Here is a 5,776-nt window from a genome sequence, read left to right on the forward strand (position 1 = left end):
ACTTCAAAATTTATTACTTGGCTACATGGTCAAAAAAGCCTGGTACTGATAAAAATGAAAGATACGTTGATCAATGGAACAGAATCGAGAATTCAATAATTAACCCATCCACATATAGCTAACTTATTTCTGACAAAGTACCCAAATATATTGCATGGGGAGGGGACAGTCTCTTCCATAGATGGTGCTGGCAGAACTGAAAAGTGATATGCAAAAAATTGAAACAAGACCTTTACCTTACACCTTATATAAAAAACAACTCCGCATGGTTAAAGACCTAAACATGAATCCCAAAATTATGAAGGCCATCAATGAAAAAGTAGGAACAAATGTGAGGACACTAATTCAGGGAATACACAGACTACCAAACATTTTGAAAACTACACAAATAAAAGTAGACAAAATAGATGTTTGGGACATACTAAAAATTTAAAACTTATCTGTATTAAAAGACTTCACCATAAGAGTAAAAAGTGAATCCACAGAATGGGAAAAAACTTTTGCAATGACACATCAGACAAGGGACTCACATATAAGATATATAGGAAACTACAACACCTCTACAAGAAAAAGACAAATAACTCAATTAAAAAATGAGCACAGGACATGAACAGACACTTCCTAAGGAGGAGATCTGGGCAGCCAACAAACATTTGAAGAAATGTTCACAACAACTAGGCATTAGAGTAATGCACATTAAAACAACAATGATATATCATCTCACACCAGCAATAACAGCAAAAATCAAAAAAGTACAGGACAATAAATCCTGGTGAGGATGTGGAGAGACTGGGACAATCCTGCATTGCTGGTGTGATTGCAAAATGATCCTATCTCTCTGGAAAGCAATATGGTGCTTCCTCAGAAGGCTGGAAATAGAAATACCTTATGATCCAACAATTCCTCTACTTGGTATTTACCCACAAAAAATATGAGCCATAACACAAGTAGATAGATACACACCAATGTTCATAGCAGACTATTTACAATAGCAAAAAGATGGAGACCGCCTAAGTGCCCATCAATGGAAGAATGTATAAACAAAGTGTGGTACAGACACAGAATGGAATATTATGCTACCTTGAAGAACAACAAGGAAACTGTAAGCTTCCACATAACATGGATGAACCTTGAGGACATTATGTTGAGTGAAATTTGTTGTTGTTGTTGTTACGTGCCATCGAGTCGGTACCGACCCATAGCGACCTTATGCACAGCAGAACGAAACACTGCCCGATCCTGGGCCAACCTCACTACTGCTGCCACGCTTGGGTCCATCATGCTGCCACTTGGCCAATCCATCTCTTTGAGGGTCTTCCTCTTTTTCTCTGAGCCTCCACTTTACCAAACATAATATCTTTCTCCAGGGACTGGTCCCTCCTGACAATATGTCCAAAGTATGAGAGACGAAGTTTGGCCATCTTGGCCTCTAAGGAGTACTCTGTTTGTACTTCTTCCAAAACGGATCTATTGGTTCTTTTGGCAGCCCATGGCATTTTCAATATTCTTCTTAAACACCATAACTCAAAGGCATAAATTTTTCTATGGTATTCTTTATTCATTGTCCAGCTTGTGAATGCTTAGGAGGTTATTGAAAAATACCATGGCTTGGGTCAGGTGCACCTTAGTCCTCAAGCTGACATCTTTGCTCTTCAACACTTTAATAATATCTTGTGCAATTAGTCAGTCACAAAAGAAGAAATACTGAATAGAAGCACAAAAGAAGAAATACTGAATATAATAAAAGACTAACAAAAAGAACCCATACTAAATGGGGGAGGGATTCTTTGCTGGTTACTGGGGTGGGGGAGGGGTTGGGTGAGTGGAGGTATGGGAAGGCGGAGCACAGGGTAGGGAATAGACACAGGATAATTTGGGTGTTAGCAGGGGGGCAATACACAAGAAAAGGGAGGAAAATGGAAGAATAAGGTGAATGGGAAAACAATTACTTAGGTTTTCATGGGCTAAGTGGGACACAGTTAAATAATGATGTATGCACAACCTTGAAACAACAGGGTTCTGGGATTGAGACATAGTTGGAATGGGCAAAAGGGGGGAAATAATGTTATGATGCTTGGCTGTCTTTTGAATCTTGGTTTCTCTGGCATACCATTATAAAATAGACACTTGAGGGGGAGAGAAAGGAATACCCAGAAATATCACCATAGCTTGTAAGTCCGTCTTCTGCTTATAACTAATTAGAATACCTAAAATGGGGCTACAACTTGCTCAGTGAAGGAGGTTTCCTGCAGAGCCTCTGCATTACATAAGACAATAGGCGGAATCCTGAACACCCTTCAGAATTTTCTGAGGTTGGTAATTTCCACTTGAAAGGACAAGCAGACTAGCCTGGAGTGGTTAGAAGAACAGAAGATACTTCTTGAAAGAAAGACCAACAGAAAAAATACAAAACAATAATGGCAGTCCACTGATTACTACAAGAACAAACAAATTGCTCACCTAGCAGACATCAAGGCCAGTGGTTGGGTCCCCTCAGGGTAAATCCCCTTCCAAGACTAAGACTCAATGGGAATGCACAAGCAGGCACGAGCTCTGATTGGTGACCACATTCAGCACTGATAAGGGAAATGAGGGGAAAACAGCAATGAAGCTGCGAGCTAAGCCCTACAACTTTCAATAGACTCCTGTGAACCCGGGTAGAGACCTGGTTGGCAAACAGTGTGGCAAGACCTGGGGACTCTTGGGCCCAGAGTCAGTGACATATCCACAGAGGACTAGAGTGGACAGTGAACTGTCCAGCTGCTAAGAAGAGAGGGCGTATTCATAAGAACACCCACACTTGCAGACAATACACACTTGACCTGGCTTCAATGACTGGATGATCAGAGTTAACTAGAAGAAGAAAAAAGAGGAAAAAAAGAGTAATCTGATACAATTTGATGAACTTGACCTTCACCTATGGATGCAGTAGCTCAAAAGAGGCAACAGATTTTTACAGTAAGGATCATTCTCCCCTCCATACACAGTGTAGACAGGGATGGGCAACTTTGACACTGGCTATCCAAAATGGGGAGGCTACAAAGGCAAGAAGTGACTGGCTTACAAACATTCAAGAGGGAGCCTAGATCCAGGGAGCAAGGAGGAAGGTAGAATCTCCACTAAACATTATCCAATCTGTCTGGGTGGAGCTAATGAAAGAAGATTTCAGCTGATGAAAGAAGGTCTCTTGTGGTACAATAGTTAATAATTGTTATCAGGACTGACTGCGAGGGTTGAAAATGTAAAGGTAGATGATTTGTAACAAAAGGAGAGGAGTGATTGACTTTGCAATTCAGGAACGGTGGTCCCTGGGGCCCTCAAAGGGAGAAGAGCAGAGTGTGGGAGTTTACACAGAGAAAGAATGACACCAGAGATGGAGGCAGAGACAATGACATGGAGAGATGGCTGGGGACTCTAGACTTAGGAAAGGAGAGTGGCTCTGTGCTGATGGCTGGGGGTCAGGCTTGCAGGTTATACCCTTTGGTTGGTTGATGATGCATGGAGGGGGTTGTAACCATGGCAATGAAATGATATACTACAGGATGAATGCAAAATTAATGTTATCCCATGTAAACTATCACATAATTCACAATAAAACATTAAAAAAAGGAGGTGAGTGGTTGCATTTTTAGTCCAGGAGTGGAGGACCCTGGTACTATCAAGGGAGAAGTGTGGGGCACTATCCAGAGAAGCAGTGATGCCAGATATGGAGGCAGAAACAATGACGTAGAGAGATGTCTGGGGTCTCTAGACTTAGGGAGGGAGAGGGGCTGTGTGCTGATGGCTGAGGGGCAGGCTTGAGGGGTGTACCCTTTAGTTGGTTGATGATGCATGGAGGGGATTGTAATCTTTGCAATTAAATTAAATACTATACAATGAATGTAAACCTGATGTTGTTCAATGTAAACTATCACTCTAACAATAAAAACTTCAAAAAAAAGAAGAAGAAGAAGAAGATGAAGCAAGTTGTTCACTGGAAAGATATCAAGGCAAGCACTCAAGTCCCTTTAAGATCACTGGAAAGACATCAAGGCAAGCACTCATGTCCCTTTAAGACCACTGAAAAGACATCAAGGCAAGCACTCAAGTCCCTTTAGGACATACCCCCCTCTAAGCCTGAATCTCAAAGGTAACACATGAGCAGGCATGTAAGTTTGCTGGTCATCACATTGGTCTACTGGTGAGTGGAAGAAGGGGACATGCAGCAATGAAGAAGTGGGCTGAGTTCAACCACATTCCAGACTCCCGTTGACTTAGAGATGAGAGAGAGAAGAGGTAGGGCTGGTTGATCCAAAGTGTGGTGAGACCAGGGTCTGCTAAGCCCATGGACAATGACATAGCCATGGAGGGCTAGAGCTGAGAGAAAAACATCCAGCTGATATGAAATGAGAAGAGATGCACAAGAACACACAAACTTGCAGATAGTACCCATTTGACCTAGACTTGATGGCTTGATATTCATATCTCAACTAGAGTTAGATATTTTTTTTTAATTTTGTATAAAGGAAACGAGTGTTAGTTGATACAATTTGATGAACTTGACCCATAGTCATGGAGGTAGTAGCTCAAAATACTAACAGAGAAGGAAGAAGTCTTCACATCAAATAGGTAGATAGGGATGGGCAACTTAGACATTGGCTACCTAAAATGAGGGAACAATAAACACACGAAGTGACTGGCTTACAAGTTTTCAAGAGGGAGTTTAGTTACCGAGTGTCTGAGGGAAGATAGAATACCCACTAAATAGTTTTCATCTTGTCTTGATGGGTCTTGTTAAAAGATATGGGGATAAGATTCTTATGATTCAATAGTGAGTGATTGTTATCATGACTTATTATGACTGTCACAATTGTAAATTTTGTTTTGTAACAAAAACAGGGGAGTAGTTAATCTTACAGTCCAGAAACAGAGGACCCTATGATCATCAAGGGAGAAGAGCACAAGCGGAATGTGGGACCTTATCCAGAGAAGCAACAACACCAGTGATGGAAGTAGAGATGGGGATATGGAGAAAGGGAGCAGCTGAGGAACCAGTGATGGAAGTAGAGATGGGGATATGGAGAAAGGGAGCAGCTGAGGAGTCTAGATGCGTGGAAAGAGAAGGACTGGGTGTTGGCAGCCAGGAGGCAGGTTTTCAGGATATGCTCTTTGGTGGTTTAAATTATTATATATGCCTGAGTGTGTAAAAAATAATAATAAAAAGAGCTAAAATTAATAGATATAAACACTGTTTCATTGTAATGAAACAAAGAATATGATTTGTTGAATGTAAAATTGATGATCTGCCCTGTAAAATTTCACTCAATTCACAATAAAAAGTTAAAACTAAAAAAAGACAATTAAGAAAGAAAAAAACAAAACAAAATGGATTTAAGAAGAGACTCTGAAACTTGCTCTCTGGCGTTAAAAAGCTAAGCAAATGGAAGAAGTAAGAATGCAAAAGAGCTGAACAGAAAATTTCAAAGTGCAGCTCAATAGGACAAAGTCAATTATTATAATGAAACATACAAGGATGTGAAGTTAGAAAACCAAAGGTGAAGAACATGATGAGCATTTCTCAAACTGAAAGATTTGAAGAAACAATTCAGTCCTCAACTTGCCCTATTCCACAGGCAAAATATTGACTGATGCAAAACATATGAAAAGAAGATGGAAGGTATACCCAGAATCACTGTAGAAAGAAAGAAAAAGAAAGAAAGAAAGAAAGAAAGAAAGAAAGAAAGAAAGAAAGAAAGAAAGAAAGAAAGAAAGAAAGAAAGAAAGAAAGAAAGAAAGA

The sequence above is a fragment of the Chrysochloris asiatica genome, unplaced genomic scaffold, assembly GCF_000296735.1.
Source record: "Chrysochloris asiatica unplaced genomic scaffold, ChrAsi1.0 scaffold00201, whole genome shotgun sequence".
Taxonomy (NCBI): domain Eukaryota; kingdom Metazoa; phylum Chordata; class Mammalia; order Afrosoricida; family Chrysochloridae; genus Chrysochloris; species Chrysochloris asiatica.